The following is a 15,079-nucleotide window of genomic DNA, read 5'->3' as shown; positions in this document are numbered from 1 at the left end:
TAGCCAGGTTTGTAAGCATTGTGTGCCGAACATTTGTGTGGAAATGCCACCAGAAGCCTTACCCTCTGTGCTTTCAGAGCCATTTGACCCTGCAGTGGAAGAGAGGCCACTGTGTCCTAATGGTCTAGACTAGACTACATAAATAATGCAAATTAAATCTAAATAAATGAGTTCAAATAAATGATTAAAAAATTCAGTCAATAAGTACAGCATGTTGTTGAGAGTGAGTTCCAGGCATCAGGCAGTATTAGCTTGAAAAATCAGATGAAAGTATCCAGATGGGACTAAAATACAGACTACATATTTAAAAGAGAAAATTTCCTTAGGGACCCATACTTATATTTAATTGCATTTAAATTGTGAAAATTGTGTGGCATTAAGAATTAATGCTGTTATTGTGTCCTGTGTGAAATCAAAATACATTAATAAAAATAAAAAACATTCTTCTTCTGTAAAAGATTGAGTGTGCCTGGATTTTTACACTATATGAAAGGTCTTTAGGTGGTTCCTTCATGGTAAATATTGACCATTAAGAAATGTGACAGTTAAAGGCAGCGTCTACGATTGTGGGGAATTGCTGTTCTCTGGTTTGTTTAGGTTCAGAAGCTTCAGCGTCTTTTATGGTGGAATGGTATGTTTACTGTCACTGTTGTTTGTATGAGGCTGAAATGGACTTCTGCTGTAAGGTTTTATTCACTGCTTGAATTACCATAGAAACTTGTTTGTAACTTGAGTAGTTTGGTTTTGTATCACTTTTGCTCTGTGTTTACTTTCATGCAGTTAGCACTCTCTTGAATTTAGAGTCAGTTCCATCTACAGCAATAATAAGTCAATATTGCACATATATGGAGCAGGAATAGAGCAATATCCTAATCTCGGTTCATGCTTTTCAATGTTTAGAGGTCTCTTTGTTGACTAAAAATCTCCAAAATGCTGTTTTTCTGCTGTGAGCAGAGAGAGAAAGCCTAGCATACCAGATCGAGACACTTCAGGGATTTTTTTACCCATTTACAGATACTGGGGCTTCATAAACACTTTAAACTGGTTTCAAGCATGCAAACAGACTGGAGAGCAGCAAATGGTGATGAAACATCCACAAAAGTGTTCTTGTTAAAATTGTGAACTTCCTTTAATCCTAACTCAAACCTAGGTAGATTTCAGAAGAAATGTTGGATGAGCAGATGTCAAAGCACTTTTGAATATATAGCATATTAGGGCCACAAGGGTAAAAAACTGTTTAAGAGAAAATCTGAGGTGAGTTTGGCTGTTCCTGGTGTTCAGAACTACCAGAAAGACACACAATAGCAACACTTCTGTTTTTCTCCTCTGTTCTTTTGCCAATTTATTTCACAGTGGATCAAAAAAGCATTAGGGGCTCAAGGCCCCTTCTTATCAGGAAGACTGTGTGTGTGTGTGTGTGCCCGCACTCACGCTTAACTTTGATATTCAAGGCTGAGCTATGGCAAAGTGAAATGCTCTATGTGATACATTTTGTCATGACTGGATCGCAGGAGATAAAAGGGTGGAAGCATTTGCTGATGGTAAATTTTAACAAACACAGAAAATACACAGGCATACACTACAAAGACAAATTTAGAAAAACTCAAAAGAGAAATTTAGGGAACTGAAGTCACACACAATGAACGACTAACTAAAGCCCTGTTGACACTGATCTATTCATTTTTAAAAACTGCGGTTTATTTTCTGCATTTTGGCCTCCCGTCTACATGAAATTATTGTTTAAGATCACTGAAAACAGTGGCTCTCCAAGATGTAGATTTTTGTCACAGTTCTCGTGTGGACAAAGAAAACTAAGGTTTTCAGATACGCTGACATCACACAGCATGTCTGTCTCTGGATGGATCTCCTCTCAACGTAGATAATAAATTATGTTAAGTCATCAAACTACAACAAAACTAGATTTCAGATTCCCATATTTTAATAAATATGAATAAGTAAAAAATTATGTTGTATTAGAAATATGTAATATAAAGATCTAGATTCAGATACATAAGACAAGATACATAACTTGTGTAATGCACTACATGGGGGTGTGGAGTGATTTGTGATCAAACCAAGGTGTTTCTCTCATGCTTAATGGTGTTTTAATGTCTCTCTTAAAGGGGTAGTATAGCCTACTATGGCAGCAATTTTCATATTCATCTGGAAGGACATATTTTCAAAAAAAGAGAGGAGATAGTTTGTTTATTTATTTATTTTTTAATTTCTGGACAGGCTCTAAGACTTTAAACACAGAGCTTAATTAACCAGACACAATAGGAAACAATAGTGTGGGGCGTGGCTACAGAAGATAGGTAAGGGAAAAGGGTATATGGCTCCTACAATACAAGGTCAAAACAAATTTAAAAAAGGCACAGAATTAGACAGAAAAAAAATGACAAATGCTAACATCATCCCCCCTCAAAAATGGCTCACCAGAGGCATAAAAACACAACAGAAATGTGAGCAGGGGCATTGCAGGAAACAAAAACACAGTACAAGCATAGGCACTAATACTAAACCAGTGGTTCTCAATCCTAGTCTTGAAGTACCACTGACCTGAATGTTGTAATGTTCTCCCTGCTCTAAAACACTCAGTTCAACTCAGGAAAGGGTTTGTAATTAGTTAATGAGTTGCCTCAGCTGTGTTTGAAGCAAGGGATACTCTAAAATATGTAGAAAAGTAGACCATGAATGACAACTACTTCACTAAACAAACAATGGGCCTAAAACACAAAACAAACAACGCAGAACAAGGCAGACACAAAATGCCCCAGGAACTAGGACATGAAGAAAACAGACAGAAGTCCATGACATAAAATGGGGATGAAGGTAGATGACAGCCAAAAACAGTAAAGAGACACTAGGTACAGGGAATGGCTGCACAGAAGAACATGGCACAGGCTTAGTTTGACTCTGAGATCGGGGTCATGTCACAATAGAAACACAATAAGAGCTTGGGAATTGAAACTGGTGCTGGCACTGGCTGAATCAATGTCTGTGACCTGTCTAAAAGAAGCAGGAGGTCTTGTAACGACATTCACTGAGTCAGGCGTGCATGAGACAACGTCCACAAAGGCAGGTGGTCCTGCTATGACACCCATGAATATAGGTGGTCTTGTGATGATGTACACAGAGGCAGGCGGTCATGAGATGACATCCACTGAGGCAGGCGTTCCTGCGACGACATCCACCAAAGCAGGAAGTCATTTAACAAAGTCCCCAGAACCCTTGGCAATCCTCTGGAGACCAGTATGGAGCTTGAAGCTGGGCTCAAGCTTTGACACTGGCCAGGGCTCAGAGTATGACCCTTCCTATGTTTCCTCCTGCTCCTCCTCTTGCAGCTGGAATGGATTATCAATTTATGAATTGAGTCATCAACAAATTCACGTTCTGGTCACAATTCAAGTCCTCCAGTCTCCTTAGGAACTTGGGTCCAGAGACATGATTCTCAGCCTGGTGTCGTCCTGGCTGAACCCCAAGAATCCAACAGACAGGGAAGCCACTTACTCCTCCCAACTTTGCTCCTCTCAGTCATGTAACCACTCCTGCATGAATCTGCTAATGCTGGCTACTCCACCTCGCTGCTTTAAGGCAGTGGCCATTCATTATGTCATGCAATGTGGTACAGGGAAGCGGAAGCATATGCCAAACACTGCATTTTGGAGGATTTTAGACAATGGATTTTCAAATATTGAAAAGCATGAACAAAGACGGAGACGTTGTTCTATTCCTGCTCCATAGTTAACTGATCACCTGTGAGCTTGATCACATAATCAACACCAGCTCACAGGTGCAGGGCGTGACTTAAGGTGACAAGAAGGAAAACAGACACAAGACCAAAATGCAGAACAATTAGATCCTGATACATTTAAGAAATTACCTACATTGTTAAGATTGTTTGAACCTTTTTTGAAATATTAATGTTGTGGATGTATTAAAATGTTGAATTAATTGAAATAAAACTAAGTTAATTAAGAAATAAGCTATATGTACCAATATGAATTTGTGTTTTACTGCTATTATACCCCCCACCCTCTGTCTTTGTAGAATGACCCAAACTCTCCTTCCCATTTTCAGCACAGTGCTATCCAACTGAGGCATCTAATAGCTTACATAACAGAATCAGGTAATAAATCTTCCCTGCATGTGTTGAGCTGATAACAGTATTAAGTATATGAAAACAAATTATTGTCTGACAAGTAAATAGAGATTAAATGTCCCCTGCCAAGCCGTGCAAATAATCAATTCTAAACATACATTTACAAACAAGTATTAAAATAAAAACTACATCAGCTGTGTTTGTTCTTATATGTGTGTGGAACCACATCCTTGAGTGTAAGGGTGTGAAAAGTCCCAAATCTTGATTTGTGCATTTCCCTGGGGTAGTCTTGTTCATGTTCTTCCGCTCATACATCTCTTAAACAAACATGGTTCTTTAGGGAACAAAACATTGCTCCTCTATGGCACAGCTCAAGGAATCCATTTTATCCTTTTATTTTTAAAGTTTACGTGTGAACAGGCCTAAGAAAATTAGCTTGATAAAAGATTTGTAAGGTTAACTGCACTCAGTGCACTGTATATGCTTGACCACTAGAGGGCAGAAATGGCATGTTCTCATTCCAATGTTAATGACCAGTAATATCTCCAGAACCAGAGAAAAGTAGGAAGTAAACAATGCTGATCTCGTTCTTTTATGATTCCATGAGCTTTAATCATGGGCTTGTAAAGTGTTTTAAGACCATCATTCAGTAAAAGTACTAATACTCTGGTAAAATACCTATGCCCTCTAGTAAAAGTACCTTTCCAAATCTCTTCTGTGCCTGTTGGCTAAGATCAAGTGTAGTATATGTTCTTATTAGTTTAATGTTTGATACATCCTCTATATGCCCTTGATCAAATCACCTAACCCCTAAACTGCTCCCTGGGCACCAAGGTGGTTAGCAAACCCTTGCTCCTGTTCTGTGTGTGTTCAATGCCCCCAGTGTTCACCAGTGTGTTCACTAGCACAGATGGGTCAAATGCAGAGAATTTCCCAAAGGGGATCAATAAAGGTTATTCTCTTATATATATATATATGTGTGTGTGTGTGTGTAAATATATGTCAGAAATAGTAGAAATATATAAATATCAGCTAAATCTAAATACAGAATTACTACTAGAAGCATCCAGCAAAAACTGTATGACTTCTAGATTTTTATCATTTAGGGCTAACATAAAACGTTAATGTTCCAAAGCCTGTGGTGTAAGTCAATGCAGCACAGAACTCAAACAGAATGAAATTAAACAGTATAGAATATTACTAAGTCTAAGTAAGTCTAAATATGACTGGATAAATAACTAATGGATTTCAAAGGCTTAACACTAGATGTTGGAATATTGCTGTGAGGATCTGCCTTCATTCAGCTAAGAGAACATTAGTGAGGTTGAGTACTGATATTGGATGATAAATTCTGGATCACAAAGCTACTCCAAAACATCACTAAGTTATTAAATGGAGCTGCTTCAGTGTACACAGACATTCGACAAAGGAAGCACCTTTAATTAGTTGAATTCACTAATTCTAACGGGTGCCTACAAACATATTTCCTCACTGGGGCTTGAAAACAGTCTAGTAGACCTCTAGAGTGATGCAGCTCCATTCAATAATTCTGTGATCCATTACGACTCATCCAGTAGCAGTACCCAACCTCAGTAATGCTCTTGTGGCTTAATCCAATCACAGCCTTTCAACAATGCCATTCAGTTAGAGTAGAAGCTGTTAGTGCAGAAAAGAAACATTTGGAAATATAGTGTACATGAGCATAAATAATAATGCAAACATAGTAAACAATATTAAAATATGCTATGCCACAAAAACTGTAATCAGTCAATTTCTCCAGTGATTCTTCTTCATGTTAGGAAATAGCCATTATATTGACACCTAGTGACTTGGATGTATGAGAGATTTTATCCCTTGTCCACATTTCTCTATGGTCTTAATAAAATGTCTTTTAAATGCTTTGGTCAAAATGCCACAAACACCAAACAACACAGCCCCACTGAGATGTACAGCTCTGTTCAGAACAGTTGGTTTCATGTCCTGCTGATTAGGTGACTTTGTAGGAACCAGTAAGTGTAAGCCCGTTTATTTTTTTAAATCAAATCTGAACAAAAAACTCTCACTGCCTACATTCAGCACTCATACTAAAACCACGCCTCTAAGATGCAAGAACACCACGGCTTGAGATGTCACACAGAGAGGTGTTCAACAATTCACCTTCAGACTAATTTTACTGAACACATCTCTTATTCACATGTAAGAAATCACCCAAGAGCTACACCAGCAGTGGCGGCTGGTGCTAAAATATTTGAGGGGCGCGCAAAAAAAAAAAAAAGCCTTAATATTTAAACATGAATTTTGCCCTCCTTTCTTTCTGGCCTTCTCAATGACATTCTGATTAAAGTCAGCAATCTCAGTCACTAGTCTCTTCTCCATTGACAACATGGCCAGTGCATTCAGCTTTTACTGGGTCACTGGAGTTTCTCAGAAAAGTCTTAATTCTCTTCAAGGTTACATCACATCCAGCTAGCCAACTCCGTTTGTCATAACAAGAGCTGGAAAATGCCCGGGTGTAAGCTCGTCCTCGATCACTTGCCTGCTGCTGAATTTGTACATTGTAACGATCCAGTCCAAGCTCCTTTATTTTTTTATTTTCTTGAAGTGAACGCTTTGTGAAAATGTGTTTTTCTTAAGACAAAACTGAATTATCTGTCATTTTGAAAGAAATGCTGCTCTAACCTGCAACTGTTCAACGTGAGCCGAGTTGACGAACCGCATCTGATGATCAGTTAATGAATCGACTCAGGGACTGTCCAATCACATGATGTTTTAAAAAATTAAGCCAATACTGACACTTCTAATAAGGGTGGGTGTATACGGGGCACATAAAGCTGTGCCCTGTGGAAAATTTTGAACAACCAATTAAACAGCAGCCTCAGACCACCTGCTTGCCAAAAGTTTCTGCACCTATATATACTCTGATTAGACCGGCTCCCTGCACATGAGAAGTGAGCACAATGTAAGCGTTCATTCATTATCTGTAACCACTTATCCAGTTCAGGGTCACGGTGGGTGCAGAGCCTACTTGGAATCATTGGGCGCAAGGCAGGAATACGCCCTGGAGGGGGCGCCAGTCTTTCACAGGGCAACACACACATTCACACCTACAGACACTTGAGTCACCAATCCACCTACCAACATGTGTTTTTGGACTGTGGGAGGAAACCAGAGCGCCCAGAGAAAACCCACACGGACACGGGGAGAACACACCAACTCCTCAGCGACAGTCACCCGGAGCGGGAATCAAACCCACGACCTCCAGGTACCTGGAGCTGTGTGACTGCGACACTACCTGCTGCGCCACCGTGCTGCCCATACAATGTAAACAATTAAATACAATAAAAAAAAATTATCATGATTATTAAACAAACATTATTACTAATTAGTTTAACAATTTAGCAGTATATTTTACAAATTTTAACATCTCTAAATAATTTTAAGGGGGCTGCGCCCCAGCGCCCCCTATTGGCCAGCCGCCACTGTATACCAGTGTTCACTTTGGTTTGCCTCCAGGAACAAATCTCTTCATATGGGTACAACGCATGTGCGTGAATGCAGAGTGATGTAGTAGACAGTCAAGTAAACCATCATTTTGCTGAGTCTATTTTTAACATTCCTGTGACCTATACAGGAAAATATTTTTTTATTTGTATCTTCAGAGCATCTGATTTACTGACTACTATCTGAAGGTAAAGATAATTTCAAAAAATATACCAAAAATTGTTTTTAAAACAAATCACTTACTGTATCTTTAAATGAGCATGAGCTGCAGTTCACCCTTAGCCAACCACAAAAAAGTGACGAGCAAGGATCAGAAGCTTTGTCCCTATTCAGTATATCTACTTTAAGCCTTTGTGCCTACTCATACCTAGCACCCCAGCACCCAAACCCTTTCTGTCAACTGGGCTTTCTAGTGTGTATTAACAAAAAAAGACTTTTATTATCTTTATTAAAGTAAAATGGTGCAAAAATAAATAAATAAATAAAATAATAATAATAATAAACCCTACTTGTATATCACATTCAGTATGTTCTTAAAATATTTAATATTAAATAATTGTCTTTGTCTTGCTTCTTCTTCTTTGTATACACAATAATATAAACCTGTTACAACTTCTACTGGTGTCAGGCCTTACTACCGCACAGTAAAGTCAGACAGCCCTTTTCCACTATTGTGAAACCGGTTCTGTTGCTTTTCACAAACCTATTTTGGAACCATTCAGTGCATTTCCATCAACATAAATTGGATTCTAAACTAGAAAATATAGCTCCCAGCTGGAACTTAATTGTAGGTTCTGCAGTGCGATAAGTGACTATGTGGGAAACCTGAGATAAAGAAGCTCCAGAAAGAACACAGAGCCTCGTGCATTGGAGCTATGTGGGGTCATCTACAGTGTTTTATTGTCCTTGATGGTGTACAATCAACAACAGAAAATCAGATTAGTCTGTGCATGTTTTCATTTTAAAATGGAAACGATCTAATTCTATCAGTTTATTTCTGGTGCTGGAACTGCTGCTGAATTCTGCCACAGCACCACTGGAACCAGGTACCTCCACATTTTTCATTATCAATCACATTCTATTAACCCAATCAACAACAGGGGTGTTTATCATTTTGCACTGCAGGAGATTAATTCACTTTGAATTCCGTGTTGGCCAATATCATTGCTATTCGGGTAAGGTTATCTCAGTAGCTGTTGCAGCATTTATAGGACTGACATTTTTTTCTACCACTGGCATGAAGGAAGTGACTTGTATTGTACCACTGGCACATGCCCATCACATACCATATAGATTTTATGATGTAATATGGAATATGTCACTCCCTGACTGGAAAATACCACTTGCATATTTGAATAAGCCATTTAGTGAAGGGAATATGCCTATTGATAAGTGAAATATGCCAATTGTTGGCAGTATGTAAGCAATTTTTAATGCCATAAATAAAAATATACCACTCCTCGACTGGAATATCCCACTAAATGAGGAGAATAAGCAGATATGGCAATCGCTGTTTGGAATATGCCACTTGTGGATTGGAATATGATTTTCTCCAAATGGAATATGCCAATGGCTGATCTCAACATGCCACCTGAAATATGGCATATGCCAAGTAGCAAATGCTATTTTTTTAATGGAAAAATTATTCAACTGCTCTTTCAGCATGTTAATATGCCATTGACTGTGTGGAATACACCATATGTGTAGTTTATGTAACTGAAAGGAATGCCTGTCCCAAGTACATTGTCTAGTTATATTATAAAATGTTAACACTGGCAGAGCAGTGTTGTATATGCCAATGGTTGAGTGGAATTTAACAGTTTTTATCAAATCAAATCAGGTTTTTGTCACATCACATAACACAAGTATAAGGTGAGTGAAAAACTTGGGTGCATAGTTCCTCATAGGGGCTTGAGCAAAGCACTGAACCCCCAAACATTAACTATTTAAGTACAATATGTACACAGCTTAAGTACAGTATATACACAACTTAAGTACATCATATACACAGCCTTAACTTACATTTATATACATTGCTGTACACTGTACACACAATATTGCACTGTTAAAATATACAAGTGTTATTAACAATAGCAAATGAGCATAGGGGAGAAAGTTGGAAGGATTCTGAAAAGTATTGTGACATGTTTTACCTGTTTCTTGTAGAAAATGCCAGTTGTGGTTTATTGGAATCATTAACTTAGTCCTCATACATTAAGAGATTTCGGTCTGTGCAATGCAAATATGTTAAACATTCTTTGTTTTGCAACTATTTCTTATTCAGTTTCTAGTTTTGAATGATTTTAATCCACACTTTGGCCACACTGTCTCAAAATGTGTATGGCATTGTTTAAATACAGGTATTAAAAGTTACATTGCCATAACCTTAAAAGTTAATACTACAGACGCCGTTTACAGAAAAAAAAATGGTTGTTTAAAAAAATATAATAATAATAGGTTGTTGCTCAGCATTCATTCTTTGTCTGTAAACACTTATCCAGCTTTTCCAGTTCAGTGTCACGGTGGGTCCTGGAATCACTGGGTGCAAGGCAGGAACACGCCCTGGAGGGGGTGCCAGTCCCTTGCAGGGTGATAAATGCTCACTCACACCTATGGACACTATAGAGTTGCCAATCCACCTATTTATCCAACGTGTGTTTTTGGACCATGGGAGGAAACCAGAACACTTGGAGGAAACACACACAAACACAGGGAGAATACACCAAACTCCTCACAGTCAGCTGATAAGAGCAGGGCTCAGACCCACAATCCCAGGGTTCTGGAGTTGTGTGACAGTGACAGTATCTGTTGCACCACCGTGTCACCTGTTATTGTACCCAATAGTTAAAATAAAACATTTTTCAATGTTAATTGTTCAAGTAGAATATGGCTGGACCATGATGTTGACAGACTGTCTAGCCCTTGGATGCCGCTGCATGAAAACGGTTATGCTACAGTGATAAATATAGCCACATGGGCTTAGGAGTACTAAAATAATAATAATAATAATAACAATCATAAAAATAATAAAAAAATAAAAAATCTGTTGACATAAGGAAAAAGCCATAAATCAATTCTATATGGAAATGCTAATGTCTTCTCTGAGTCCAAGCTCATTTCAGACATGTGCTGAAGTAAATGGATTTCATGTTTTGACTTGTTTTCATGAAAAATGAATAACATGATTTCTATGCTAATGATGAAAGAAACCATACGGATTTAATCAGCATTAGGTGAAAAGCCAACATTTCTTATGCTATAGGAGTTGCAGTACAGAATGGGTGACTCGCATATATAATAATTTTCTATTGATGCTAAGACAAATGTTGGGTTTTAGACACATATGATTTCATCACAATGCCATATTTTTCCTAGGAAGTGCATGGTTCTTTCAGCAAGTCAAGACTTTATAGACACAGAATGTGTGTGCTTGGCCTTTCTGCACTCCAGGGCTTCGTTTATAAAGGGCTCGTATGCACAGGTCTGAAATGTGTATGCACAACATCTAACACAGAAACGGTGATTTGTAAAGAAAATGAGCACATGTTTAATCATGGTTTAACCCATGCATCCTCCCTGACACACAAACCGCACGTGTGCAAAATCACTTGGTTCTCAAGGCAGAAGGAACATAAGTGGTTACCACCCAACAGGCAGGGATGTATCTGATGGGTTAAAATTAAATAAATATCGCACCATAAACCAGTAAAGCTCCACCTAGACTTGGTGGCTTGCCTGCTCTGTGTGAAGTGATTTTGGAAGAAATAAATGTGCAATATACTGTACACAGGTCTGTTTTATATTTTGTTACAAGTGTTGCAAGTGGAGCTTTACTGGTCTATGGTGCAGTACTTAAATCTCCTCTCAATCAGTTTATTTTACATTCACTGTAAAAAAACCCCTGTAAAAAAACTGCAAAATGTCTGTAATAGCTGCTACATTTTTCAGCAAATTGAGGTAAATAGCAATATTTTGCCTCATTTCAAAATACGAACATTTACCATATTTACACATATGTTTAACATTTAAGTAATTACTGAGCTTTTCTACTTTACTGAGCTTACTACTGCTTTTCATCCCTGGAATGGCAGGCCCTAACCAAGATCTCCTAAATTGTTCCATCTGAAGATGCAAGGAGCCTTGGTGCGATTCTGTATGGTCATGTAGATTCCTTCTATACAACTTCCGGCCGATCCGACCCTTTCTTACTCAGAAGGCAGCCCAGGTGCTTGACCAATCTCTAGTCATTTCAAGACTTGACAACTGCAACACATTCCTGGCTGGTCTTCCTCTGCGGGCCATCAGGCCCCTTCAGCTCATTCAGAATGTAGAAAAAACTGAACTACTGCACTCTCTTAACTGGCTTCCTGTAGCTGCCCGCATCAGGTTTAAAACTCTCATGTTTGCCTACAAAGCCAGAAACGGACCAGACCCTCCCTACATTATGGCAATGGTCAAGAGTCAGACTGCACTTTGAGCCCTTCGAGTACACTTTGAGTTTCAAGTACAGCTCAACTTGACCTGCCATCCCTAAAGTCACATGGAGGACTAACATCAAGACTCTTCTCAGTCCTTGCGCCTAGATGGTGGAACGAGTTTCCACTGTCTGAACAGCAGACTGATCTAAGTGCTCACTATAAAAGACTATTTTTGCACTTATACTGCACTGAATGTGGCAGATTGTGTTTTATTTATTTCCATTTGATACTCATGTAAGGGTAATGTCAAGGGTTAATTGGGGGATGTCACTGTAGCCCTATAAGAAGGGGGAGTAGGAGGACTTAGTGATTCGTTTGACCTGCTTGGCTCCCCCCCTTTCCTGTGAGCTTGACCTTCCTGTTGTTGGCTTGGCGTGTGGTTTGGCGTGGTGGATTAAGTGATTGCTGTGGGTGTTCATTCTCTGCTTCGCATCGTTGCTGCTCTGTGCTTTGCATCTTCACTATTTTACTGCTTCACAGCTTAATTCCAGGTAGGCATGTTCCCTCTCTCTAAGAATATTTCCAGTCGTCTTTTGTATTTACATTCTGTATTTCGTTAGAACCGTCACACTGCCAGCTGCCCCTCTCTTCTATCGGTTGTCGCACCTCCGTGACGACAGAGATAGATAAACTCCTTTTAACTCCTTCCTCTTTGTTTAGTTCGCCTTTGGTGTCTCAGGCCCCAGGTCCTGTTTTGGATGCACTGCAACAATGTCACTCGTCTGCCCTTCAGGGCTCAAGGGATTTCTTTGGTCAGGTCAGGGTTCGTGGTTCCTGAGCGATTCGTGTGGTAGGTGGGGTTATGAAATTGGTCGCCAGCACTTGTCCAGAGCAGTTCTTTGGTGATGTGGCGTTGCTAGAGCCCACTAAGTGTGGGTTGCCAGCAGGGTTGCTGGTCTCTTCCTGTTTGTTACCAGTGGTCTGAGGTACTGTTTATGTTCCTGTGGTCAATGTAGGTACCACAGAGGTATTGTTGCATCCTCGGGTCCTTCTAGGCTCTTTGAGCCTTGCACATGTAATTAGCTTACCTTTTGGGGTTGAGGAAGAGAGGTTTACTACGGCAACTGTGTCTTCGCAGGCAGCTGCTAATTCTGTACAGACACAACTGGAATCACTGGATTTGTTGATGCTGTCAGAGCAGGAACAGATTGAGGTTCAATCTTTGTTGCAGAAGTATCAGGCTGTCTTTTCTGCCCATGAGAGTGACTTGGGCTGCACAGATCTATCATCTCTCATGATATTCCTTTATTGGATGAAGTCCCTGTTCGGCAGCGCTATCGTCAGGTTCCCCCTTCTGAATACGAGGTAGTGAAAGCCCATATTAATCAGTTGCTGGAGGCCCAGATCATACGTGAGAGCAGTAGCCCATATGCATCTCCAATCATTCTGGTTAAGAAGGGTGGGAGCTTGCCTATGTGTGTGGACTATCGCCAGCTAAATAGTAAAACTAGAAAGGATGTTTTCCCTTTGCCTCGGATTGAAGAGAGTTTGGATGCTTTGTCTGGGGCTCGTTGGTTTTCTACCTTGGATTTGGCCTGTGGCTATAATCAGGTGCTGGTGACTGAAGGGGATAAACCCAAAACAGCTTTTTGTACTCCTTTCGGCCTCTTTGAATGGAATCATATGCCCTTCGGGCTTTGTAATGCCCCAAGCATGTTCCAGCGTCTCATGCAGAGGATGTTTGGTGACCAACAATGTCAGTCCTTACTTTTGTATTTTGATGATATTGTGGTATTTTCCTCTTCTGTTTCTCAGTATATTCAGCGGTTGGAGGCTGTTCTTAACCGACTCCAGAGGGAAGGACTAAAGGGTAAATTAGAGAAGTGTGCCTTCTTTCAGCAGGAGGTTGGGTATTTGGGGCATATGGTTTCTGCCAAGGGGGTTTCCACAGACCCTGCTAAGGTTGAGGCAGTGGCTCAGTGGCGGCGGCCTCAAAACGTGTCAGAGCTGCGTTCTTTTTTTGGGGTTTGCCAGCTATTATCGACATTTTGTGGAGGGTTTTGCCCAGTTAGCTGGCCCTCTCCATAGGTTGGTGGCTAAAATTGGCTGGCACCAAGTCTAAAAAAGGGTCTGGTCCAGCTGTGGGTGAGGCGTGGACACCTGAATGTGAGCGTAGCTTTGAGGCCTTGTAGGCCAAATTGGTTTCCGCCCCAGTGTTGGCCTATGCAGATTTTTAATGTCCCTTTATCCTGGAGGTTGATGCTAGTTATAGTGGTCTAAGTGCTGTCCTTTCTCAGGAACAGGATGGTTGCCTTAGGCCAGTGGCCTATGCCAGCCGTGACCTGTGCCCGACTGAGCGCAACATGACCAACTATAGTTCCATGAAATTGGAATTTCTGGCTCTTAAGTGGGCCATGACAGAAATTTCGGGAGTATTTGTTGGGTCACCGGTGTGTTGTCTTTAGCGATAACAATCCTTTGAGCTATCTTCAAAGTGCAAAATTGGGGGCTATGGAACACCGTTGGGCTGCTCAGTTGGCTTCTTTTAATTTTGAAATCAAGTATCGGTCAGGTCGAAGTAATCGGAATGCAGATGCCCTTTCTCGGCAATATGTTTCGGGGTCTAGTTTGACAGAGCAGGGTTTGCCTGGTATCGCTGTTCCTGCATCTTTGCAGCAGGTGTCGGGTTTGGACAGTAGAGCGCCGGTCACCCAAACCTTGGTTTCAGTGTTCCCCAGTTTCTCTCCATCAGATCTTTGCCAACTTCAGGTGGCAGATTCAGTGTTGAGGGACATCTGGCATTTCTGGAGGGAACAAAGGCAACCCACTCCAGAAGAGAGACGGCAGCTTTCTCAACCAGTGTTGGCCCTGTTGCACCAATGGAATTGATTGGTGGAACGAGATGGGGTATTGTTCCGGAGAGTGTTCCGTCCTGAGGGAGGTGAGGAGAACTTGCAGCTTCTCCTACCCTCAGCCCTTAAGGGGGATATTTTGACCTCACTACACCAGGAGCATGGCCATCAAGGTGTAGAGCGGACTTCTGAACTGGTGCGGGAGC

The 15,079-nt window shown here is 40.4% G+C and overlaps 1 pseudogene; it reads left to right on the top strand.

Annotated features, from left to right (window-relative positions):
• Nucleotides 1–4,810: 4,810 nt before the first annotated feature.
• LOC136670441 (U2 spliceosomal RNA) lies at nt 4,811–4,915 on the top strand (annotated as a pseudogene).
• The last annotated feature ends 10,164 nt before the right edge of the window (nt 4,916–15,079 follow it).

This window comes from Hoplias malabaricus, chromosome 1, assembly GCF_029633855.1.
Source record: "Hoplias malabaricus isolate fHopMal1 chromosome 1, fHopMal1.hap1, whole genome shotgun sequence".
In the NCBI taxonomy this organism is placed as follows: Eukaryota; Metazoa; Chordata; class Actinopteri; order Characiformes; family Erythrinidae; genus Hoplias; species Hoplias malabaricus.
Note: the sequence above shows the minus strand (reverse complement) of the source record. Positions and strands in the feature narration are given on the sequence as shown.